Source organism: Salmo salar, chromosome 02 (genome assembly GCF_965601325.2).
Source record: "Salmo salar chromosome 02, fSalSal1, whole genome shotgun sequence".
Taxonomy (NCBI): Eukaryota; Metazoa; Chordata; class Actinopteri; order Salmoniformes; family Salmonidae; genus Salmo; species Salmo salar.
The window spans coordinates 36,468,994-36,496,627 of NC_138292.1; the positions used below are offsets into that span (position 1 = coordinate 36,468,994).

At 43.4% G+C, this 27,634-nt stretch overlaps 1 long non-coding RNA gene and 1 pseudogene across 1 annotated transcript; both read right to left on the bottom strand.

The window, feature by feature from the left end:
- Positions 1 to 3,015: 3,015 nt before the first annotated feature.
- On the bottom strand, positions 3,016 to 27,634 carry LOC106581409 (uncharacterized). The gene is made up of 3 exons (XR_006760885.2): positions 27,496 to 27,634; positions 21,286 to 21,459; positions 3,016 to 7,939 (listed from the first exon to the last, which is right to left on the bottom strand). It is a non-coding gene; the product is annotated as an uncharacterized LOC106581409 (long non-coding RNA).
- Positions 8,657 to 13,225, bottom strand: LOC123723691 (protein rapunzel-like; annotated as a pseudogene).

Here is a 27,634-nt window from a genome sequence, read left to right on the forward strand (position 1 = left end):
GAGGCACATGTCCAAATGCTTATGCTGCTATCCCTAATAATTCCACACTTGATTAGGATGTACAGTATATTTCCTCAAATGAAAGTGTAAGGGAAATGTTAATGTTTGTGCTATTTCTGTGTTCTATTCATGTGCTGTTCTAAATAACCAATTTCTGTGTTCATGCAAGTGGCTGACTGTACAAATCCTCACTATTAGTAGCTGCAATTTGGCAGTACGCCCAGATCTTGTTTTGAGAACGAACAAGAAATCTCAGTTTCAAGGTCTCAGCTTAGAGAGAAAGAAGCCTCGTGAAGTATTGGTCTGTCACATGTAATGAACCAGTATTGGTCTGTCACATGGATTAAACAAAACGGTAAGGATTAATGAATTATGCTAAATTATGCAAATATAACTTGTCTGTGTATAGCCGTATATAAGACAACTGCTGGGTCTGCCCAGGCAGAGCTCCTGATTGACATGTTTACTATGGTGCATTGAGTCGGCTGGAACCTCTCCAGCGCTCTGACAATAAACAATGATTCATTAAGATTGACCCCTATGTAAGAATTTCCACGACAAAAGGTTATAGAAGAAGAGGGGGTAAAGTTGATGCAAGGCTGTGTTTGGGCAATAAATATACATATTTTTGCATAATGGGGATAGACATGATGTCCTTGGTCTATAATTTGTTAATGTTAAGAGAGGACTTAGCACCCGTCATTCCTGGATTTGAGCAACTCCCATGGGAAAACAAATGTGGGTTGGAATGACAGTTTACTAGAAAAAGGGTTGAGCAATAAAAATGAAAGTGCTTCTCAGGCATAGTGGGTGCTATGAGACGTGAGATACAGCCAGAGGCTCCAAGGTTGGGTCACAGCCAGATACTGTAGGTGCATCAACATCACGTCTGTATCATCAACATATGTAAGTGCTAATATGAGCATAAACTGTAATACCACAATATAATATCACTTCATGGCATGGTATACTGCTTAGTTATTAGGTCACTTATGTCATGTACAGGTGTGGTATCTTAATTTGATCACTCTGTTGTCGCTGAGAATTTTCCTGCACCGCATTCAAATGAGCCTCGGGATTTACACAAATTCACTGAAAACCCACAGTTTTCCTTCTCTCTCGCTCGATCAAACGCTAAAGCACCAGACAGAATAAATGTCCTACTACTGTAGATCCTACGACTGCAACATTTAAATGTACGAAAATGTAACTGAATTGCAGCCATACACAATAAAAACCATTGTTTTATATAGCTTAATAAGACAAAATAGATATTGGTCTCCACAACATACATGTATATCTGAAATGCAGCTGTAGGCTACACCTAAACTATGGCCTACTGTATCATATTAAAACTAATTTCCCGTTACAAATCATCACTTCCTGCTGCAGGATTATTTTATACCTGAGATGGAACTGGACAAATTAAGATCCTATACCCCACTGGGCATAACTTGTTGAATCAACGTTGTTTCAAGGTAATTTGTCAAGGTATTGTGACATGGACATTTCAACCACAGGATTATGTCATCATGGTAACCAAATTCCAACATAGACAAATATGTTGAATTTGTACCTTACTGTATATCCACTATCAGAAAACAAAAACAATAAACTGGTCAGCAGCTACTGGAGATTTGATCTACTTACAGATATTAATTTGGTCTCTCATCCAAGATTATAACCAAGCCCTGCTTATATTTGTCACTGACTATTACCAAATAGATTCCCTGTTGCTATCAAAGTCATTTCAAAGGGTAGGTTTAACAGACCAAATTAAATGTAACCATACTTTCTAAGTCATATATCATCAATATTTAGGCCTATGTAGCATTTGCGAAGTCATCAACAGCTATTGTTTCAATTTAACCCAGGGTTCAACAAAAAATAGACAATAGGCTACATACACTGAGTATAACAAACATTAGGAACACCTTCCTAATATTGAGCGGTGTGTGGACTTGATTAGCATGTATAGTATATTTCCTTAAATGAACGTTTATCAAAGACGGTTGTGTCTTATCATGTTGAATGGCTGTTGAAATAGAAGATTACCTCAATGCTATTGACTTTACTTGATCTTTCTGACCTTGGCCTCTAGCTATAGTGTTTCCTCTTTGCCACAAGATGTCACTTTAGTTCACTGGAAAGCCCCCCAGTGTCTCATCCAAGACAGAATGAACCACTTTGCAGGAGAGGGGGTAAAATTGATGCAGGGTGGTGTTTGGGCAATAAATATACAATTTATTTTTGCATAATGTGGATAGACATGATGTACTTGTTCTATAAATAGTTTGTCCTGAATATGGTTGGGTGAGGGAAAACTGGAAGTCTTTCATGTCATGATGAGAGGTGTGTGAATTTCACACTACCCCCTAATTGACACAATAGTCTAGTTTGTGGATTACTGTTGCAACTGACTTCACTGGTATTCCATTTGCAGGCAATTTAGAAAGATTATACAGTAATTTACTATGACTTAGTAGCCTTTGACAAACACATGAAAATACAGTTACAGGTCAAAACTGTTTGCTGTTTATATAAAAGAAACCATCCTTTATTCCGCATGACGACAGTTGTGTTACTTGGAATGAGGGATTGCTATGCAAACAAAAAGTTGTTACTTTTAAGAGAGGATTTAGCACCCGTCATCCCGGATATGAGCAACTCCAATGGGAAAACAAATGTGGGTTGGAATGACAGTCCGTTAGAAAAGTGCTTCTCAGGCATAGTGAGTGCTATGAGACGTGAGATACAGCCGGAGGCTCCAAGGTTGGGTCACAGCCAGATACTGTAGCTGCATCAACTGTGTAATCAACATACATTACCTTCAGAAAGTATTCACACCCCTTGACGTTGTCCACATTTTGTTGTGTTACAGCCTGAATTTAAAATTGATAAAATTTCGATTTTTTTGGTCACTGACCTGCATGGACTCTGTACCCCACACATACAATTATCTGTAAGGTCCCTCAGTCGAGCAGTGAATTTCAAACACAGATTCAACCATAAAGACCAGGGAGGTTTTCCAATGCCTCGCAAAGAAGGGCACCTATTGATAGATGGTAAAAAAAGCAGCATTGAATATCCATTTGAGCATGGTGAAGTTATTCATTACACGTTGGATGGTGTATCAATACACACAGTCACTACAAAGATACAGGCATCCTTCCTAACTCAGTTGCTGGAGAGGAAGGAAACCGCTCAAGGATTTCACCATGATGCCAATCATGACTTTAAAACAGTTACAGACTTTAATGACTGTGATAGGAGAAAACTGATAATGGGTCAACAACATTATAGTTAGATACAGTTATACTTGAACCAGTGTTGTGTTTGTTTTACAGACAGACAATCTTACACCATACAAGTTGCAAAGGTGGAACTTGCAATGGTATCATTCTCAAAGGACAAGGTAAGAAACTGAAACAATTTGACGGATATGTATTGTATTTTATCACTGCTAAAGTTCTGGAGTGACTGGTTGTACATACAGTATATGTGCATGTAAGAGAGTGAGAGGTGAGTGTGTGTGGGGTGAGTGAGAGTAAAGAGAGAGAGAGAGAGAGAGAGAGCTAAAGTGAGAAAAAAGTGAAAAAGAGAGAACAGAGAGAGCGAACCGAGAGAACACACGTTTTACAGAGCACATATCAATATACAGATTACAACTTTAATTTGCTAATGGTTTTGTGGACAGACAAATAAAAGGAAGCCCGGGGGACTATTTATAGTCCTGCTACAGGGAACCACCCAGACTGAGGTTGAAGCTGGTTCGCTATTGTACATGTGACAATTTCCCTGAAAGTCTACTGTCAAATTAGGAATCCACACAGCCAGTTATAATGTGGATTGTTTAGATGGGGATTCTATGTAGATTCCAAACTATTACTTCCTGTGTGTTGACGATCATAGATCGCTGCTGTGTGGTTTCGTGATTTCCCTTCCTCCATTTCCTCTTTCTCATGCTTTCTCTCACGCCCTATACTCCCCGGGGGGAAGGCCTCTCAGTACAAAAGTGGAACTACTCTGTGTGTAGTTTGGGGAGGAGGGTAAGTGTGGGGGAGGAGAGTAAACAAGAAGTTCTGGCTCTTATCTCCTAGAGAGAGAGAAAGAGAGAACTTTTGTGAGTGTAATGTTAAATGTTCATTTTTTATTGTTTATTTCACTTTTGTATATTATCTATTTAACTTGCTTTGGCAATGTAAACATGTGATTACAATAAAGCCCATTGAATTTAATTTAATTGAGAGAGAGAGAGAGAGAGAGAGAGAGAGAGAGAGAGAGAGAGAGAGAGAGAGAGAGAGTGCACACTGCCCACAAAATGAGGTGGAAACTGAGCTGCACTTCCTAACCTCCTGCCAAATGTATGACCATATTAGAGACACATATTTCCCTCAGATTACACAGATCCACAAAGAATTCGAAAACAAACCCAATTTTGATAAACTCCCAAATCTACTGGGTGAAATACCACAGTGTCATACCACAGCAGCAAGATTTGTGATCTGTTGCCACAAGAAAAGGTCAACCAGTGAAGAACAAACACCATTGTAAATACAACCCATATTTATGTTCACTTATTTTCTCTTTTGTGCTTCAACTATTTGCACATCGTTACAACACTGTATATAGACATTATATGACATTTGAAATGTATTTATTATTTTGGAACTTCTGTGAGTGTAATGTTTACTGTTAATTTGTATTGTTTATTTCACTTTTGTTTGTTTTCTACTTCACTTGCTTTGGCAATGTTAACATATGTTTCCCATGCCAATAAAGCCCTTGAATTGAATTGAATTGAATTGAATTGAGAGAGAGAGAGAGAGAGAGAGAGAGAGAGAGAGAGAGAGAGAGAGAGAGAGAGAGAGAGAGACAGAGAGAGGGCATAGAGAAAGAGAGAGAGAGAGAGAGAGGGCATAGAGAGACAGCCATGACACAGACAAATCTGCTGAGATTCTTGGCTGCTGACGTGATGTATGAACCGCTATGAGGAGAGGAAATTGGCTGGGGGAAATCTATTCTATACTACTAACACAAACTTCATGGGGCCTTGAGGGGAGAGCACTGGGGGCTTGAGGGGAGACTGGAAGCGTTGCCCAACATCAGGGAACTGTTTGAGGCAGTGCAGATGGTGAAAACACATGTTTTATATTCCCTGGACACACTTTCTCTATGGTATTTCACCATAAAGATGTGTTCTACAGACATTCCATACACTATTTCATAGAGTCCCATATACCACTACTCCTAGCTGAACACTCACAAGACTACAGCCCCAACCTCTAAATGCAGATCCTCCACACAGGAGAGAGACCTTTTAGAGAGTTGATCCTGAGTGCTGGGCTGGACCTGCAGCTGTGTGTCACTGAACAAATGTTTTAATGCTTTTTATTGGATTAGCCCACTTAAAGAGCAGTGGGCTGGTCGATGGTCCACTCCGATGGGTAATAACATTATCCTGGCTGGGATTGGCAGAGACAGCCAGGCAGAGCCATCCTGCCATTGATCCAGACCCTACAGGGCCACTCTGATGCTGCCCTCCATCAAATCACTCATTTGTTTATGAAATATTGATATTGGCTGCGATCTCTTCCTGAAGACAGGTAAACGTGGCTAGTAAGGGAATAACATGTCTCTGAACAGGCCTTGGATCTACTAGATAGGGTTTATTAGAATGTCTAAGCAGGTTAAAATATTAAGTCGAACAAACCTGTTGCTGATTTTTCGCTAATGTCTCCTAACATTCGGGGGCTCACCTATTCTGTGCAAACAACATGATGAATTTTGTTTCCTGTCTACTCAATGCTGATTGTCACAGAGTGGAAGTGTATAGGCATAGATTCCAATGGAAATGTCAGCCGTTGCTTCTTTTCTATTTCATCTGTATCTAGGGGAAATTTGGAGATGGAAGACAGGGATCAATACTCTGATTTTCAATAGTGCCACTGCTTACATCAACTACATGTGGTCCTGTTGAATTATGTGAATCTTCAAATTCTATATGAAAGTGAAATTAAAAATCAAGCATTTTCAGGTTTTGAAAGGTTTAACATTTGACCACATTTTGCAAATAATCTGGTATTAAAAGTCAAACATAGTCATGCGCAATATATGTTAAATAGCCTCAAATTGTAATCGCTAACTACTTTGAGACAGCTGTAGATTGTGGAGAATCACCATGCAAAACCTGTAATTCTGAGTCTTAGAGAAGACTGTTGATCTGTTTGTTGATAGCGCCCTCTGTCGTCAGAGTAGCACTTCTCATTCATGATGGAGAAATCCAGATAATCTTTTTAACCAGATGAACAAGGTAACCTTGGCTCCTTCCCCACAACGCAGATTCCCTCAATAGACCAGGCTGGCAAACAGATGCTTTTGTCGTTCCATATTGGCAGTTGGAATTGACCTGCTATCACAGGGAAAGCTCTTTATACAGGAGTAGAGCTCCATGGATCAATAGATGTTACCCAGGAAAAGCCCACAGAACCACTAATGAATACAAGAGGTTCCATGGGCTTATGCTGTATGGTTTCTGCAATAAGATCTGAACTAACCACCAACCTACAGTAGAGATAAACAGACCATGGACAGTAACAACATGGCTCCAATCCTGTATTAAAAAACATCAACAAAAAAAACACAAACTCAAATAACCTATGAATTGAGAAGTTGCAATTATTTCAATACTTACAGTGCCTTCGGAAAGTATTCAGACCTCATGATTTTTTCCACATTTTGTTACGTTACAGCTTTATTCTAAAATGTATTAAATTGTTTTCCTCATCAATCTACACACAATACCCCATAATGACACAGTGAAAATATCACATTTACATAAGTATTCAGACCCTTTAATCAGTACTTTGTTGAAGCACCTTTGGCAGCGATTATGGCCTTGAGTCTTCTTGGGTATGATGCTACATGCTTGGCACACCTGTATTTGGGGAGTTTCTCCCATACTTCTCTGCAGATCCTCTTCAGCTCTGTCAGGTTGGATGGGGAGCGTGCTGCAAAGCTATTTTCAGATCTCTCCAGAGTTGTTAGATCAGGTTTAGTCAGGGCTCTGGCTGGCCTACTCAAGGACATTCAGAGACTTGTCCTTAAGCCACTCCTGCGTTATCTTGGCTGTGTGCTTAGGGTCCTGTTGGAAGGTGAACCTTCGCCCTAGTCAGAGGTCCTGAGCGCACTGGAGCAGGTTTTCATCAAGGATCTCTGTGTACATTGCTCCGTTCATCTTTGCCTTGATCCTGACTAGTCTCCCAGTCCCTGCCCCTGAAAAACATTCCCACAGCATGATGCTGCCACCACCATGCTTCACCATAGGGATGGTGCCAGGTTTCCTCCAGACGTGGCGCTTGGCATTCAAATCAAATCAGATCAAATTGATTCATATAGCCCTTCTTACATCAGCTGATATCTCAAAGTGCTGTACAGAAACCCAGCCTAAAACCCCAAACTGCAATTAATGCAGGTGTAGAAGCACGGTGGCTAGGAAAAACTCCGTAGAAAGGCCAAAACCTAGGAAGAAACCTAGAGAGGAACCAGGCTATGAGGGGTGGCCAGTCCTCTTCTGGCTGTGCCGGGTGGAGATTATAACAGAACATGGCCAAGATGTTCAAATGTTCATAAGTGACCAGCATGGTCAAATAATAATAATCACAGTAGTTGTCGAGAGTGCAACAGGTCAGCACCTCAGGAGTAAATGTCAGTTGGTTTTTCATAGCCGATCATTGAGAGTATCTCTACCGCTCCTGCTGTCTCTAGAGAGTTGAAAACAGCAGGTCTGGGACAGGTAGCACGTTTGGTGAATAGGTCAGGGTTCCATAGCCGCAGGCAGAAGAGTTGAAACTGGAGCAGCAGCATGGCCAGGTGGACTGGGGACAGCAAGGAGTCATCATGCCAGGTAGACCTGAGGCATGGTCCTAGGGCTCAGGTCCTCCAAGAGAGAGAAAGAAAGAAAGAGAGAAAGAAAGAAAGAGAGAATTAGTGAGAGCATACTTAAATTCACACAGGACACCGGATAAGACAGGAGAAATACTCCAGATATAGCCCCCTGACACATAAACTACTGCAGCATAAATACTGGAGGCTGAGACAGGAAGGGTCAGGAGACACTGTGGCCCCATCCGATGATACCCCCAGACAGGGCCAAACAGGCAGGATATAACCCTACCCACTTTGCCAAAGCACAGCCCACACACCACTAGAGGGATATCTTCACCCACCAACTTACGATCCTGAGACAAGGCCGAGTATAGCCCACAAAGATCTCCGCCACGGCACAGGGCTGGTTTCAAGGTTTTGCTGCTAATCTACAAAGCATTACATGGGCTTGCTCCTACCTATCTTTCCGATTTGGTCCTGCTGTACATACCTACACGTACACTACGGTCACAACTCTTGAGATGTGTCTTCAGTAAAGACTTAAAGGTTGAGACTGAGTCTGCGTCTCTCACATGGGTAGGCAGACTATTCCATAAAAATTGAGCTCTATAGGAGAAAGCCCTACCTCCAGCTGTTTGCTTAGAAATTCTAGGGACAATTAGGAGGCCCGCATCTTGTGACCATAGCGTACGTGTAGGTATGTACGGCAGGACCAAATCGGAAAGATAGGTAGGAGCAAGCCCATGTAATGCTTTGTAGATTAGCAGTAAAACCTTGAAAACCAGCCCTTGCCTTAACAGGAAGCCAGCGTAGGGAGGCTAGCACTGGAGTAATATGCTAATTTTTTTGGGTTCTAGTCAGGATTATAGCAGCCGTATTTAGCACTAACCGAAGTTTATTTAGTGCTTTATCCGTCCGGGTAGCCGGAAAGTAGAGCATTGCAGTAGTCAGGCCAAAGAGTCCAATCAAAGTTTCATCAGACCAGATAATCTTTTATCTCATGGTCTGAGAGTTTTTAGGTGTCTTTTGGCAAACTCCAAGCGGGCTGTCATGTGGCTTTTACAGAGGAGTGGCTTCCGTCTGGCCACTATACCATAAAGGTCTGATTGGTGGAGTGCTACAGAGATCGTTGTCCTTTTGGAAGGTTCTCCCATCTCCACAGAGGTCCACTGGAGCCCTGTCAGAGTGACCATCGGGTTCTTGGTCACCTCCCTGACCAAGGCCCTTCCCCCCCAATTGCTCAGTTTGGCTGGACATACAGCTCTAGGAAGAGTCTTGGTGGCTCCAAACTTCTTCCATTTAAGAATGATGAAGGCCACTGTGTTCTTGGGGACCTTAAATGCTGCAGAAATGTTTTGGTACCCTTCCCCAGATGTGTGCCTCGGCACAATCCTGACTCGGAACTCTACGGACAATTCCGCGAACTCATGGCTTGGTTTTTGCTCTGACATGCAGTGTCAACTATGGGACCTTATATGTATGTATGTATGTATGTATGTATGTATGTATGTATGTGTGTGTGTGTATGTGTTTATGTGTGTGTGTGTGTGTGTGTGCCTTTCAAAATCATGTCCATTCAATTGAATTCAAGTTGTAGAAACATCTCAAGGATGATCAATGGAAACAGGATGCACCTGAGCTCAATTTCGAGTCCAGTAGCAAAGTGTCTGAATAGTTATGTAGAGAAGGTATTTCTAAAAACCTATTTTCACTGTGTCATTATGGGGTATTTTGAGTAGATTGCTAAGGATTTTTGAATGTCATCCATTTTAGAATAAGGCTATAACATCTCAAAATGTGGAAAAAGTCAAGGGGTCTGAATACTTTCAGAAGGCACTGTATATACTATAGCAAGCTATGCTAGGCTGCATGAAGAGCAAAATTACGTTCAGGGATGCACTGTTTACCCCAATTTCCCATCCTCCTGAGGAAAAGTTGCTAATGCATTTCAACTTTTTTGCATTGCATTTCACCAGTAGTCTGCAGGACAGGTTTGTGGTGTGTTTGAAGATAAGTGCTCTTTTATGGTGACTATTTAACACACCCTTTGGTCTGCAGCATTTGATCTCTTTTCAACACACCACCTGTTTTTTAGTGGTGGTAAATGTATGATCAATGAGACCCTTCTTATGGAACTCTGTCACGTCCTGACCAGTAAAAGGCGTTATTTGTCATTGTAGTTTCGTCAGGGCGTGGCAGGGGGTGTTTGTTTTGTGTGTTTCGGTGTTTTTGGTTCAGGTTCTATGTTTTCTATTTCTATGTGTATATCGAGTTTTCTATTTCTATGTTGGGTTTTTGGCAATGACCTCCAATTAGAGGCAGCTGGTTGTCGTTGTCTCTAATTGGAGGCCATATTTAGTTGTGTGTGTTTCACTTGTGTTTTGTGGGTGGTTATTTTCTGTATAGCCTGTGTGCATTGTGGAACTGTTTTTTTGTCGTTTGTTTATTTTGTTCAAGTGTTATCTTTAAATAAAGTAAGTATGAGCACTTTACCCGCTGCGCCTTGGTCCTATCCTTACGACGCCTATGACAACCTCATACCCTTGACTATGAAACTCAACCTTCAGAGTAGAGCAATGTTATCCCATAAAGCCACCCTAGTAAACAACAAGTAAACAACAAGAAATATCCTAACTCCTGTTTTCCTCACACAGCCCATAGACACATTAAGAAAGGGTGCATGGAAGACAAGAGGATGATTAAAATAGATATCTTTCCTACTGCATTGTATATTACAGACTGCACTCAATGAATTTTGACAGGCTTGATTTACGATAGTGTAGCACTGAGGCTAAAGCCCTAGCAGAACCATATAGCTACTCCACTGACCCAGAACTGCTGGCCGTCTCCACCGCTCTCCACCTCCAACACGGCTAGTGAGTGATTCCATCATGCTGATCCAAGCACTTTGGAGCTCGTCCTCAGGATATTAGCGCAGCCAAAGATTATTCATAGACTATCAAACCAAAGCTGTGGACAGGAAACGCTGACTTATGTGCAAATATCAATTCAATTAGTAGAGGCCCCGATGAGTGCGGGTGCACTAGCTTGCTTTAATGGAAATAGACGTCAACATGTTTACACAAGACAGACAAGACACACATATATACATCCAATAACAGCTGATGTGTTGCTGTTTATTGTCACGAAGCATAATGCCAAATGTTGTTTTTATTATGACTGAATTGGTATGAATTAGAAAGATTTGTCAATTAAACATCACTTCACATCCATGCTGTGACAACTGGCATGAATAATCTGTTCACAAATAGGCACAGCTCGGGAGGTAATACCATTAAAGTTCTGCTACTGCAGCATGCTTGATATGAGTTCAGAAGCAAGAGTTTGAGTGTATTGTGAAGACAAGGCACAGTGGAGAACACTGAGTGCCAAGTTGTTTTCCCGGATGGCAGAACAGCTTCCATGCACTCTTTTATTACAATGTAGGCCAGCCTGTGTTGTAGAGAGACAAAATGAGAGCACAGCTCACCAGCTGCAATCTCAGCAAAATCATCTCTTTGGAATTGTGGGCAGCAAGGTTATTTCTCACATAAACTGTGAGTATTTGGCAGTAGGGTAAGATGCATTGAGTTAAGCTATTTAACTATGAGAGAATATTGAGTAAAATGTGGTCATAAGCTATGGTAGGAGTTAGTCACTTATAATAATAAAATGCATATACAGTTAATTAAATACTCTGCAAACACTTGGCTATGTAACACTGCCTCAAATTAGCAATACATTCAGATTTCATTACAGTGAATCTAATTGCAACCAAAGTTTATTGCTAGGACAAACTGCATGGTGTATTCACAAAACGTCATCACCATTTACCTTAATTACGCACACATCCTCTTTAAGGTGGTCAAATAGGAACCTTAAAGAGAATAACCCCTCAGGGGTGATTTAGAATAACCCCTCAGGTTGATAACATAATGATCCCTATTTGTCTGACTTGTTGCACCTCTATCAGCATCACTCTGAGTGTATGCACAGTGCCACGTTCTTGTGCCTTTCCCAGTAGTGGCAGTCCTCAGGGAAGCTCCAGTTGGCCTCACTCTTTTTATGGTTACTGACAGCATGCACCACGAACCCCTCCAGCTGCTTCTCCAGGGCCTCCGCCATGGCCTGGGCACCGCCCTTCTTCTCTAGCCCCTCCATCAGTTGCTGGATGCAGTCGCGGGACACCGGTTGGGGACTGGTGCTGTAGGAAACCAGCAGGTTGGTATCGTTCTCTTGCAGCACTTCAAACCAGTTCTGACCGGCCATGTGTTGGAAGTGGTACCCCGGCACGCCAGTTACGATAGCTGCTGCCAGAGGGGTTGACCACTCGAACCGACCAGCTCATCCAGTCGTATTTCCTGGTGAGGAATTCCTGTAATTCCTGAGCCGTGTCCTGACGATTGCGTTCCTGTTTTTCCTGGAGAAGATGCCGGGGGCCAAGGCAGGCCTGTTCAGGGAAGGCTGCTACGCAGGCCTCGATGCATGCCTTCATCTTTGATTCCATTTGTTTAATTTTGCTGCTCCAGTCATGGATGGTTTTCTGTTCCTCATCGGAGCCCTTGGTGAGGGCACAGTGGCCCAGCAGGGCAATCAGGCCCAGGTAGAAGAGCTCCTTCATCCTCACACAGAAGTACTCCAGTACACACCTGTTTCTCGCCTCATACCTGAGACAGATGGAGAACCAACCACTCAGCTGTTGTGAATAACAATAAAATTAATCATCCTATTTACCATAATCACAAGTTAACAGTTCAAATTCATGTGTTCTCAAACTAAAATACTCAACAAACACCATGCTCCACAGATGCATAAAGGTACATTTAGCATGGTTAAGAACACTTTACCTCTCCACCACCTCCAAGACTCCCCAAAGCTGTTGGTGCCTATCAGAGCATCATACAGCACATACAGGTTCTTCTCCCCTCCGGTCTTGGAGAAGTGCTCCAAAAACAGCCTCTTCTTGACCTCCTGAAACTGTGGCTTGGCCTCCAGAATGTCCATGTACTTACGGAACTGGTTCCTGATGTTCACCTCCACCGAGAAGTACTGGGAATCCAGCCGGCCCTTCTTAATCTCACAGTCAATGTCCTCCAGCTGGATGGACAGTATGTCCAGCTTGTTCCTCACCTCCAGGAACTGCTCTTTGACATAGAAGACCTCTTTGCTTTTCACGGTGTCCAGGGCTAGTCGTAGGAAAGGGGCGGCTGGCTTACAGAGAGGGAAGAGCTCCGCTACTGTGCTGGCCAACACCTCAGCCCTTCACCTCAAAACTCTCCATCACAGCCTCGATGGCATCTTTCTTCTGGCCTAACACCTTCTCCAGAGGACTTGCCATGCTCTGGAGGGAGAATCAATATAAAGTTGAACTTTGTATCAATGCCCGTTTAAGTGTGCCGGTCTTCAGAAATCATGCTCAAAATCAGGACGGAAAAGCTGCACATTGCTCTCAAGTAAAGTGGTTGAATGCCCTATAATAACAATTTACATTCAACCCCTTATGGGGGCACAGTCTGTGAGTTTTCCCTGCAGAGTAACACAGATAAAATTATAAATTCGGATATTGCTATTGGACATTTACAAATTAGATTGATAACCTTGTTAAAGACCAAAACACACATTTATGAGCCACATCACTATTACATCTTAAAGAGGCAATTAGCAGTTCCTACATACATTTTTTGGACTTATAAAGTAATGATATGTATCCATTGATTCTTAAATAATATAACTTATAAATTGAAACTTAGCCTCATAAGCTAAGTTCAACTGTTGTACACCATCAGAACGTAAAATATAAGCTTGTTTTACTTCAATGTTTTTCAACAAAGTAAATGTAAACAAACACTTTAAAGCCTCAAAACTTGGTTAAATTATAATTATTATATTATGGATGGTCATTCCTTACATCCATATATCTGTTTATGATTTTTATTTTCATGTCACATTTCTCCAGCCCCATCCCTCAGTTTTTTACCAAAACAGTGGTGGGGAAAACAGTGGTCAGTGGTCCTTGTTGTTGTCTCCACCCCCTCCAGGTGTCGCTTGTTTTTCCCAGTGTATTTATCCCTGTGTTTCCTGTCTCTCTGTGCCAGTTCATCTTGCATGTTCCATGTCAGCCAGAGTTTTTCCCTGTACTCCTGCCTTTGCTATTTTCCTTTTTCTAGTCCTCCTGGTTTAGACCATTGCCCGTTCTGGACTCTGTACCCGCCTGCCTGACCATTTTGCCTGCCTTGACCTCGAGCCTGTCTGCCACTCTGTACCTCCTGGACTCTGAACTGGTTTTGCCCTTTTGCCTGTCCACGACCATTCTCTTGCCTACTCCTTTTTGGATTATTAAACATCTTAAAGGTGTAGTTTAGAGAAACTAACAAGGTTAGCTAGCCAGCTATATTCGTTCGCAGCGACGCCGTTTTCCAAACAAACTCAACACCACAGCCACTGCTAGCTAGCCAACTTTACCAACTAGCAGTACTGTAGAAACTAAATACATTACAACGGAACGATTTGATTAGTGTAATGTTATCTAGCTACATAGTTGTCTTTGTATCAAAGATAAAAGTGTAGTACAGAGAAACTATCGAGATTAGCTAGCCAGCTACATTTTCAAACAAAGTCAACAACGCAGCCACTGCTAGCTGGCCAACTTTACCAGCTAGCAGTACTGTATCATTTTAGTCAATAAGATTTTTGCAACGTAAGCTTAACTTTCTGAACATTCGAGATGTGTAGTCCACTTGTGTAGCTAGCAGGACTGACTTTGTGTTAGCTAGCCAACGTTTAATTACTTCTGCGTTATGAAAGGAACTAGATACGGACACGAATGATCCATTGGTAGTTTGTTGTAACCAAGTATTGGTGCTAACCGTGTGTTATTGGATGCTAGCATGCTAGTTAGCTACGGCGTCATAGGATACGGTGCACTGGTGTAACGCCCTGGCCATAGAGAGGGGTTTTTGTTCTTTATTTTGGTTAGGCCAGGGCGTTCTATGTTCTTTTTCTATGTTTTTGTATTTCTTTGTTTTGGGCCGTGTCTGGCTCCCAATCAGGCACAGCTGAAGTTCGTTGTTGTTGATTGGGATTCACACATAAGTGCATGTTTTTCCATTTGGGTTTTGTGGGTAATTGTTTCTGTCATTGTGTTTCACCTGACAGGACTGTTTGGCTGTCAGTTTCTTGTTTTGTTTTGTATAGTGTTCTTTCTATAATTAAATATGATGAACACTAACTCCGCTGCATTTTGGTCCACTCTATCTCAAGACAGCCGTTACAGAATTACCCACCAAACAAGGACCAAGCAGCAGAGGAAGGAGCAGCACCAGGAGAGCAGCATGATGGACTCATGGACGTGGGAACAAATACTGGACGGAGAGGGACCATGGACTCAGGCTGGGGAGTATCGCCTCCCGCAATGGGAGATTGAAGCGGCGAGAGCGGAGAGGCGATGGTATGAGGAGAGGGAGCGCAACAGGCACGAGAGGCAGCCCCAAGATTTTTTTTTGGGGGGGCACACGGGACAGTCGGCGGTGCTGAGGTCGGAACCAGAGCCAGTCGGGTTGACGTTGGAGGTGAGCGAAGGGTGCAAAGCAGAGACAGTAAGGAGTTGATGGGGAGATTGGAGGAGAGAGAGATGAGAGACCTGCTGGTTTGGTGCATAAGGCACGGCATTCGCCCTACGGAGCGTGTCAGTGAATTGATGTCACCTGAGTCAGTTCTCCATACTCGTCCTGAGGTGCGTGCTGGCCGTCTGTTGAAGACTGTGCCTGCGCCCAGAAACAGGCCTCCTGCATGTCTTCCCAGCCCTGCACGTCCTGTGCCTACGCCCAGAAACAGGCCTCCTGCATGTCTTCCCAGCCCTGCACATCCTGTGCATACGCCCAGAACCAGGCCTCCTGCAAGTCTTCCCATCCTGGTCAGTCCTGTGCCTCCTCCTAGGACCAGGCCACCAGTGGGTCTCCCCATCCTGGTCTGTCCTGTGCCTGCTCCACGGACCAGGCCTCCAGTGGGTCTCCCCATCCTGGTCAAGCCCGTGCCTCCTCCTCGGACCAGTCCTCCAGTGGGTTTCCCCATCTTGGTTAAGCCTGTGCCTCCTCCTTGGACCAGGCCTCCAGTAGGTCTCCCCATCCTGGTTAAGCCTGTGCCTCCTCCTCGGACCAGGCCTCCAGTGGGTCTCCCCATTCTGGTCTGTGCTGTGCCTGCTCCACGGACCAGGCCTCCAGTGGGTCTCCCCATCCTGGTCAGTCCTGTGCCTCCTCCTAGGACCAGGCCACCAGTGGGTCTCCCCATCCTGGTCCGTCCTGTGCCACCTCCCAGGACTAGGCCTCCAGTGGGTCTCGCCAGTCCGGAGCCGCCAGAGCGGCCCGCCTGTTCGGAGCCGCCAGAGCGGCCCGCCTGTCCGGAGCCGCCAGAGCGGCCCGCCTGTCCGGAGCCGCCAGAGCGGCCCGCCTGTCCGGAGCCGCCAGAGCGGCCCGCCTGTCCGGATCCGCCAGAGCGGCCCGCCTGTCCGGATCCGCCAGAGCGGCCCGCCTGTCCGGATCTGCCAGAATGGCCCGCCAGCCGGGCGCAGCCATCGCCGCCCGCCAGCCGGGCGCAGCAAGGGTCATCCGCCAGTCGGGCGCAGCCATCGCCGCCCGCCAGCCGGGCGCAGCAAGGGACACCCGCCAGCCGGGCGCAGCCATCGCCGCCCGCCAACCGGGCGCAGCCAGGGTCGTCCGCCAGCCGGGCACAACAAGGGTCGCCCGCTAGCCGGGCGAAGTCAGGGTCGGCCACCAGACCTTCGGCGCGGCCAGGTGCGCCACCTAAGTGGCCGACGCCAAGGGTGGAACAGAGGCCACGTCCCGCACCTGAGCCGCCGCCGTAAGAAGGCCCACCCGAACCCTCCCCTACAGTGTCAGGTTTTGCGGCCGGAGTCCGCACCTTGGGGGAGGGGGGTACTGTAATGCCCTGGCCATAGAGAGGGGTTTTTGTTCTTTATTTTGGTTAGGCCAGGGTGTTACATTGGGTGGGCGTTCTATGTTCTTTTTCTATGTTTTTGTATTTCTTTGTTTTGGGCCGTGTGTGGCTCCCAATCAGGCACAGCTGAAGTTCGTTGTTGTTGATTGGGAGTCACATATAAGTGCATGTTTTTCTGTTGGGGTTTTGTGGGTAATTGTTTCTGTCATTGTGTTTCACCTGACAGGACTGTTTGGCTGTCAGTTTCTTGTTTTGTTTTGTAGAGTGTTCTTTCTATAATTAAATATGATGAACACTAACTCCACTGCGTTTTGGTCCACTCTCTCTCACGACAGCCGTTACAACTGGGTGGGTTTCACGGAAGAATACTGTACCAAATTATCTAGCTGAATAAACTAAGTTTGAGCCTATTCCTGGAAACATTGAACCACTGTAGTTTACATCAATTATAATTTCTGAAGTGGAAGTTGGAAGAGTTATATTTGAGTGTATCAGTGAAAGGTTAGTGAGGGAGGCCCTGCTCTCTCGCTTCCCCAGTTGTTTAGTTAATTTTCATTCCAATCTACTTTGCATTAGCATAGCCTCTTCTGTAGCCTGTCAACTATGTGTCTGTCTATCCCTGTTCTCTCCTCTCTGCACAAGCCATACAAATGCTTCACACCGCGTGGCTGCTGCCACTCTAACCTGGTGGTCCCAGCGCGTACGACCCACGTGGAGCTCCAGGTCTCCGGAAGCCTCTGGAACTGCCGGTCTGCGGCCAACAAGGCAGAGTTCATCTCAGCCTATGCTACCCTCCAGTCCCTCGACTTCTTGGCGCTGACGGAAACATGGATTACCACAGAAAACACTGCTACTCCTACTGCTCTCTCCTCGTCTGACCACGTGTTCTCGCATACCCCGAGAGCATCTCGTCAGCGGGGTGGTGGCACTGGAATCCTCATCTCTCCCAAGTGGACATTCTCTCTTTCTCCCCTGACCCATCTGTCTATCTCCTCCTTTGAATTCCATGCTGTCACAGTCACTAGCCCATTCAAGCTTAACATCCTTATCATTTATCGCCCTCCAGGTTCCCTTGGAGAGTTCATCAATGAGCTTGACGCCTTGATAAGTTCCTTTCCTGAGGATGGCTCACCCCTCAAAGTTCTGGGTGACTTTAACCTCCCTACGTTTACGTTTGACTCATTTCTCTCTGCCTCCTTTCCACTCCTCTCCTCTTTTGACCTCACCCTCTCACCGTCCCCCCCTACTCAAAAGGCAGGCAATACGCTTGACCTCATCTTTACTAGATGCTGTTCTTCTACTAATCTCACTGCAACTCCCCTCCAAGTCTCCGACCACTACCTTGTATCCTTTTCCCTCTTGCTCTCCTCCAACAATACTTACTCTGCCCCTACTCAGATGGTATTGCGCCGTCGCAACCTTCACTCTCTCTCTCCTGCTACTCTCTCCTCTTCCATCCTGTCATCTCTTCCCTCTGCTCAATCCTACTCTAACCTATCTCCTGATTCTGCCTCCTCAACCCTCCTCTCCTCCCTTTCTGCATCCTTTGACTCTCTATGTCCCCTATCCTCCCGGCCGGCTCGGTCCTCCCCTCCTGCTCCGTGGCTTGACGACTCATTGCGAGCTCACAGAACAGGGCTCCGGGCAGCCGAGCGGAAATGGAGGAAAACTAGCCTCCCTGCGGACCTGGCATCTTTTCACTCCCTCCTCTCTACATTTTCTTCCTCTGTTTCTGCTGCTAAAGCCACTTTCTACCACTCTAAATTCCAAGCATCTGCCTCTAACCCTAGGAAGCTCTTTGCCACCTTCTCCTCCCTCCTGAATCCTCCTCCCCCTCCCCCTCCTCCCTCTCTGCGGATGACTTCGTCAACCATTTTGAAAAGAAGGTTGACAACATCCAATCCTCATTTGTTAAGTCAAACGACACCGCTGGTCCTGCTCACATTGCCCTACCCTATGCTTTGACCTCTTTCTCCCCTCTCTCTCCAGATGAAATCTTGCGACTTGTGATGGCCGGCCGCCCAACAACCTGCCCGCTTGACCCTATCCCCTCCTCTCTTCTCCAGACCATTTCCAGAGACCTTCTCCCTTACCTCACCTCGCTCATCAACTCATCCTTGACCGCTGGCTACGTCCCTTCCGTCTTCAAGAGAGCGAGAGTTGCACCCCTTCTCAAAAAACCTACACTCGATCCCTCCGATGTCAACAACTACAGACCAGTATCCCTTCTTTATTTTCTCTCCAAAACTCTTGATAGTGCCTTCCTTGGCCAGCTCTCTTGCTATCTCTCTCAGAATGACCTTCTTGATCCAAATCAGTCAGGTTTCAAGACTGGTCATTCAACTGAGACTGCTCTTCTCTGTGTAATGGAGGCTCTCCGCACTGCTAAAGCTAACTCTCTCTCCTCTGCTCTCATCCTTCTAGACCTATCTGCTGCCTTTGATACTGTGAACCATCAGATCCTCCTCTCCACCCTCTCCGAGTTGGGCATCTCTGGCGTGGCTCACTCTTGGATTGCGTCCTACCTGACAGGTCGCTCCTACCAGGTGGCGTGGTGAGAATCTGTCTCCGGACCACGTACTCTCACCACTGGTGTCCCCCAGTGCTCAGTTCTAGGCCCTCTCCTATTCTTGCTATACACCAAGTCACTTGGCTCTGTCATATCCTCACATGGTCTCTCCTATCATTGCTACGCAGATGACACACAATTCATCTTCTCCTTTCCCCCCTCTGATAACCAGGTGGCGAATCGCATCTCTGCATGTCTGGCAGACATATCAGTGTGGATGACGGATCACCACCTCAAGCTGAACCTCGGCAAGACGGAGCTGCTCTTCCTCCCAGGGAAGGACTGCCTGTTCCATGATCTCGCCATCACGGTTGACAACTCCATTGTGTCCTCCTCCCAGAGTGCTAAGAGCCTTGGCGTGACCCTGGACAATACCCTGTCATTCTCCGCTAACATCAAGGCGGTGACCCGATCCTGTAGGTTCATGCTCTACAACATTCGCAGAGTACGACCCTGCCTTACACAGGAAGCGGCGCAGGTCCTAATCCAGGCACTTGTCATCTCCCGTCTGGATTACTGCAACTCGCTGTTGGCTGGGCTCCCTGCCTTTGCCATTAAACCCCTACAACTCATCCAGAACGCCGCAGCCCGTCTGGTGTTCAACGTTCCCAAGTTCTCTCACGTCACCCCGCTCCTCCGCACACTCCACTGGCTTCCAGTTGAAGCTCGCATCTGCTACAAGACCATGGTGCTTGCCTACGGAGCTGTGAGGGGAACGGCACCTCCGTACCTTCAGGCTCTGATCAGTCCCTACACTCAAACAAGGGCACTGCGTTCATCCACCTCTGGCCTGCTGGCCCCCCTACCTCTGCGGAAGCACAGTTCCCGCTCAGCCCAGTCAAAGTGGTTGTTCCACTGGATATCATAATTTGTAAGTCGCTCTGGATAAGAGCGTCTGCTAAATGACGTAAATGTAAATGTTAAACTCCAACCATCTGCCTCCTGTGTCTGCATCTGGGTCTCGCCTTGTGTCGTTATAGTAATAGTTTCTACTGCTGATTGCCCCTTTAATGATTGACAGTCAGTAAAAAGAAAAACATTGAATTTCATAATTTAATCAATAAAATGCAGTAGTCAGTTAGCAAGTGTAATCACTGGCCTGGAATGCCATTATTTACAGACATGTTTTATAGATGCTTGTATACAAGAGCTACATTTTTATGTCTGATATTGTGAAGGTTGAAGGTACAAATCTGTATAATATTGAATGAGATGCAACATTTGCATGTAAAACAAATGACAATCTAAAGCCAAAAGGGGATGATACATTTATCATGTCATAAAATTACTGAAATAGACAGAGGTGTGAGCAGCCCTTCACTGGGTCTGTTTATGCCTCATTTGGTTTCAGAACGACCAAGTCCAAGCAATAGATATAAAAAAATCCCCTTTCATCCATTGTCTGCAAACTCTAATAGGCTAAATTATTACGCCCTTGATCAATCCACAATCTGTCGAGGATGGACGGTCATACATACAGACATTTTCAAATACCTGATGTCCAATTAACCAAGCCTTAATAAATTAACACCAATTGTATGTGTTTTATTTGAATATCTTGGATTATATTTTTAAGAACAGTCTGTGTTGTAATTTCCAATGTTTGAAAAAAAAGATGATCAATTTACAGCAAATTCTGAAACTGACTTTATTTTACTTTTAACAATTAATAACTATTGCAGTTGGGTAGGTTGAATAATATAATAATTCAGTGTTTGCATTCATGCCCATGTTTGATGGAGACGCACTGTATTGGTACATTTACACATGCATTTAGCTAAGTCCCATGAGAAACATTGGGCACATCTTGCAGTCTTTACCCCTGTCTTGTTGTTAGAGAAACCCATTCCTCTTACAACAGCATAGTGTTACTTTACCTGGTAGTGGCTTGACTTGTCCTTTACGCCCAATCAGCCCCAACAGCTGCAGTTAAGATTTTTTTTCTCACGTTTTCTCAAATATTCCAAAGACTCTCTCTTCGCTGTGATGTTGAGGATAAGTCCTAAACGAGAGGAGGAATCACCACCACGCATTAAATATCTGCAGTTTGCCTTGTGGAGACAAAGAGAGAGAGGGGGAGAGAGAGAGAGAGAGAGCGTGAGGGAGAGAGAGATACAACCCATATTTATGTTAATTTCTTTTTCTTTTTATACTTTAACTATTTGCACATTGTTACAACACTGTATGTACCCATAATATAACATTTGATATGACTCTATTCCTTTGGAACTTTTGTGAGTGTAATGTTAACTGTTCATTTTTTATTTTTTATTTCACTTTTGTATATTATCTATTTAACTTGCTTTGGCAATGTAAAAATGTGTTTACAATAAAGCCCATTGAATTCAATTTAATTTCATAGAGAGAGAGAGAGAGAGGAGCGCACACTATGCGGTGGAATATTTTTGGATTCCCTCTCCCCTGTCTCAACCGTCAGTGCTTACATGAAGAGGATTTTGGTAAGATCTTATGAGAGAGGGAAAGACAGATGTGACTTTAATTTTCACTGATTCTCAGGTACAGGCATTTGGCTGAAGATCTTGTAAGAGACTATTGCGCACTTTGTGTGAAAGAGTCAGCTCTTGAAAATGGGTGCGGGATGTGCACACATTGTATATTCTGAAAGATTAAAAAAAACTCAGTAAGTACAGCACGTTTGTATAAATGTGTGACAGTGTAACATGTTTTAGCGGTTAAGACATTGATCGATGGCTGAGACGTCAATACCTTTTACCGAGTCCATCTCCCCGACAGGGAAAGCTTTACTCTGCTACCTATAGCACATACAATATTTTCTAGCCTAGTGTTTTTGTACAACCAGCATTGTATTCAAGATTTGACTTATTGAAATCCAATTAATGAGGTCTAGTGCACAATTTGGGAATGTGCATGACTGTTACATGTAGAAAATAACTAAAGCTTTCGACCTCATAATCAAAATAATATTGTGCCATATTGTGCCTATAATATTGTATAGGCCTATATGACAGTTAAATTACATTGATAATATTGGTCCATTTTTACAGTTTTTTTTTTACAATGAAATTAAAAACCTCCCTAGTGTCTAAAACAATGAATTGCATCAGTTTTAATATCTCTGTCTCTCTCTCTCTCTCTCTCTCCTCGAGTGCGCGCCATAGACTCATTAACTACTCCCCATCCCCGTATGATCAGAAATCATAATTTATAAATCATCATAATCTGATTATAAATTTCCTGAATGAACAATTGCACCTTTTTTATTAATTTAAATGTTATGAAACTGATTACACAACACAATAGAATTTGGCATTTATTTGCAGTTGAATAAAACAAATATCCTATTTTTAGATGTCTTTGAAGCATGCAGCAGCCAGTCTCAAAAGATTACTTCTGACTGATGCATAAAGTTGTGGGAGCTGCACACATAGGCCAATTTCACATAAAACAAGTGCTTCCAACACGTCATGAAGTTATGCAGGTAAGACAATATCTTATGTCTCAGACAGTTGGCCTACTCGTCTTAATACATTTCAGTTTTGATCCACTGACGCAGGGGACAGGGTGTGGGGGGAAACCTATTTTTCTGACTGGTATGGGCACGCATATCACAGAGGTGAAGCCTATATCTGTGTGTGCTGTCTCGATGTCTCCTCTTTAACAGTGCAGTGGCCTAAAAACAAAAGCAGACGCTTAAGTAAGCCTACTCTCATAGTAACATATTTGACCAAATAATGTATTTTTCATTTAGGCCCACCATGAGGCTTATCAAAACGGCCCATAGGCCTATACATTGATTTACTAATACAGTGAGGTAAACACCAGGCCCTCTGGTGGAAATATACACTCTTAGAAAAAAGGATTCCAAAAGGGTTCTTCGGCTGTCCCCATAGGAGAACCATTTTGGTTCCATGTCGAACCCTCTGTAGAAACGGTTTCAACTGGAAACAATAAAGGGTTCTTCAAACGGTTCTCCTACTGTATGGGGACAGCCAAAGAACCCCCTAAATATTACCTTTTTTCAAGAAGTGCAGGCACAACATCTTCACAGTATTACATTCACTTATATGGCATCATGTGTGGGTGCCCACAGTAGCACAGTGTTACCAAATGTTTACTTATCAGGATTCTACGTCTATTCTGACACCTAGAGGTATGAAATAATACTACAGCAGGGGTCTCCAACCCTGTTCCTGTAGAGCTACCCTCCTGTAGGTTTTCGCTTCAACCCCAGTTGTAACTAACCTGGTTCAGTTTATCAATCAGCTAATTATTAGAATCAGGTGTGCTAGATTAGGGTTGGAAAACCTGCAGGAAGGTTGCTCTACAGGAACAGAGATGGAGAGACATGTACTACAGCCACTACCAGATTGGCTTTATTCAACACATGGGTCCAATCCCAAAAGGACCCCTAGACCCTATACTATACCCTATGCATTTGTGGAGATCTGATCATATTAGACATCTGCAATCAATATAGTAATAGCTCCACCTTGCCTTCTGATAGGCTAAGTGGAAGTTTCACCATATTGCTTATAAGCCTTAAACAAATCAAATCATCTCAGATCTTCGCAAGTGCATAGGGTCTGGAGGTCCATTTGGGAAAGGAGCAAAGCTCAGGTAAAAAGTTAGATGTAAACCCGCCTCAGTCTTCTGAAAACCTAACGCTGGGATAGAGTTTTATTTTTCAGCGAGACAATTACACACATTTTAATTCCCAAGGCACACCAGAATGGCTTTCCAAGAGGTGTTGCTTAATGGTCTAGTCTCAGTGCTTGAGCAATTTTGACAAAAACACTGGATATATGTTGACGCAAGAGTTGTGCAAAGTTGTTGTTTCCTCCAAGTATTAACTAAGGGGGTAGAGACTTATCCAAGTATGATTTTTCTGTTTATTTTGTATTTGTTTTGAAACATTTCTTTAACTTTTTTCACTTTGAAAATGTAGAGTAGGTTGTGTAGATATGTAGGGGAAAAAATCAGGTGTGCTTCTAGATATGAATTGAATCCCTTTTTAGATACAATTTTAAGGCATCAAGATGTTAACTTCCTATTCCATGCTCAAAAAAATGTCAATTATTATGTTTTATACTAATACAATTGCTTAGAGAAAGAGATTGTCTCAAAATATATGGTAAAAAAATATTGATAGCCCTGTTTTCAATTCTCAGCCTCCCTTTGATTATTTTTCTAATTATATTATATTGTCTTTTTTTTATTTTTATCAAAGTACAAATAATTTTAGACCTGAATGTATGTATTGCCCCTCATCATCATTTTGAGATAAACCAAGTTAAAATGATGATACTATTTTGAATGCCTCAAGATATTTTAATGCATAAAATCAACCTAATATAAGTGATATTGCCTTCTCTGTGGCTCAGTTGGTAGAGCATGGTGTTTGCAACGCCAGCATGGTGTGTGCAACGCCAGGGTTGTGGGTTTGATTCCCACGGGGGGCCAGTACAAAAAAATTAAAAACAAAAAAAATGCATGAAATTAAATGTATGCATTCACTACTGTAAGTCGCTCTGGATAAGAGCGTCTGCTAAATGACTAAAATGTAAAATGTAAATATTGAACTTCAATCTTTATTGATAGTGCTGCGAAGTACAACCAGGCAACAAAGAACAACATAATAAAAATAGGCTATGATGTTTAGATGAGGAGCATATATTTTCAGGAAGCCCTATAGAGGTAAATATATTCCCATCTATTCATTTTAATAGTGCAGAATTATAACTATTTAACAGCTATACATATCGGTTGTAACAATATTAGAGACAGGGACTGGTACCACAGAATAGCAATTCCATTGAATATAGGGTAATGAATCACAGATATGGAGAGCTCTCTTGGATCTGTGATCATAGAAATGGAACCATGAATACTGGAAATCTGAGTAGTGGGGTTAATAGCACAGAAAAGATCAAATCAAACTGCAGTGCTTTAGAGCACAAGAACAAATGAAGTAAAGAACAGAGAACAGCACTTTGTGAACCCTTTCTTAGGCAAAGACACAGTAAGGGGACACGGAATATGGACCACACTGTTGGTTGATGAGAGGATACTGATCAAAATCAAAACTATTATGGCAAAACATCTAGAAAAAATCCACATAATATATTTTAGAGTAATGTTTTATTACTTTTGGTGTAAATTGCTTCAAAATATGAAAAATATATAATAGATTACGTAAAAAGAAAGATATGTGCAGAGTTACCAGAATTACCAGCCTCAAAAATTACTGCCCAAATAAATGTTTCACGGAGTTCAAGTTCAACACATCTCAACGTCAACTGTTCAGAGGAAAATGCGTGAATCAGGCCTTTATGGTCGAATTTCTGAAAAGAAACCACTACTAAAGGACAACAATAAGAAGAAGAGACTTGCTTGGGCCAAGAAACACGAGCAATTGACATCAGACTGGTGGAAATCTGTCTGATTACTCAAAATCTGCTGTGTCTTTGTGAGACGCCATCTTTCCATAGAGTTGTCATATTAGTTAGCAGGCCAATCCGTGCTGACGCTACAGACCTTTTTGTGAGAATAACAATTTTCGGGATGTCTCCTGGTCTGACTAACAGTGCTGTAGCTCTGCCACTTTCCACCGCAGATGCGGAAGGGCAACATAGGTGGATACGGAGGATTGAGACGCAGCCCTTGCAAAAAAAGATATCTGGTGTGTTTACGGACATATTCAATCACTCCCTATTCCAGTCTGCTGTCCTCACATGCTTAAAGATGGCCACCATTGTTCCTGTACCGAAGAAGGCAAAGAGAACATAACTAAATGACTATTGCCCTGTAGCACGCACTTATGTCATCATGAAGTGCTTCGAGAGACTAGTCAAGGATCATATCACCTCCACCTTACTTGCCACTCTAGACCCATTTCAGTTTGCATACTGCACCAACAGGTCCACAGACAATGCAATCGCCATCACACTGCACACTGCCCTATCCCATCTGGACAAGAGGAATACCTATGTAAGAATGCTGTTCATTGACTACAGCTCAGCATTCAACACCATAGTACCCTCCAAGCTCATCATTAAGCTTAAGGCCCTGTGCAATTGTGTCCTGGACTTTCTGACAGGTCACCCCCAGGTGGTGAGGGTAGGAAACAACATCTCCACTTGGCTGATCCTCAACACTGGGGCCACACAAGAGTGCCTGCTCAGCCCCCTCTTGTACTCCCTGTTCACCCATGACTGCGTGGCCATGCACGCCTCCAACTCAATCATGAAGTTTGCAGACGACACAACAGTAGTGGGCTTGATTACCAACAACGATGAGACAGCCTACAGGGAGGAGGTGAGGGCACTTAGAGCGTGGTGTCAGGTGTAATTCAGATGTTGGCCACTAGATGGCAGCAGTGCATGTGTAAAGTTTTAGACTGATCCAATGCATTTCCATTCAAAATGTTGTATCAAGACCGCCCAAATGTGCCTAATTTGTTTTAATAACTTTTCATGTTCAAAATTGTGCACTCTCCTCAGATAATAGCATGGTATTCTTTCACTAAACTAACAACTGTAAATTGGACAGTGCAGTTAGATTAACAAGAATTTAAGCTTTTTGCCAATATCAGATATGTCTATGTCCTGGGAAATGTGTTACTTTCAACCTAATGCTAATCGCATTATCCCACATTAGCTCAACCGTGCCGTGGAAGGGACGCTGATCCTGAAGAAGTTTTTAATGTTCTACTAGAATGAGGAGTGACAATGACAAAGCGCAGAAATTATTGTTCCAAAATTGGAGAGCACATTGGGAGGGATCTTTTACAGTGTTTTCAGAAAGTATTGACACCCCTTCACTTTTTACAGATTTTGTTGTGTTACAGCCTGAATTTAAAATTGGTTAAATTTAGATTTTGTGTCACTGATCTACAAATACCTCATAATGTCAAAGTACAATTTTGTTCATAGAAAATGATAGAAATTAATAAAAAATGTAAAGCTGAAATGTCTTCAGTCAGTAATTATTCAACCCCTTTGCTTTGGCAAGGCTAAATAAGTTCAGGAGTAAAAATGTGCTTAATAAAACACATAACATGTTGCAGGTACTCATTCCGTGTTCAATAAACAAGATTTTTTACTGACCTCTCCATTCCTGTACTCCACACATACAATTATCTTTACTTTCCCTCAATCGAGTAGTGAATTTCAAGCACAAAAAACAGGGTTTTTTTTCAATGCCTCACAAAAAATGGCACCGATTGGTAGATGTGTAAAAAAAAAC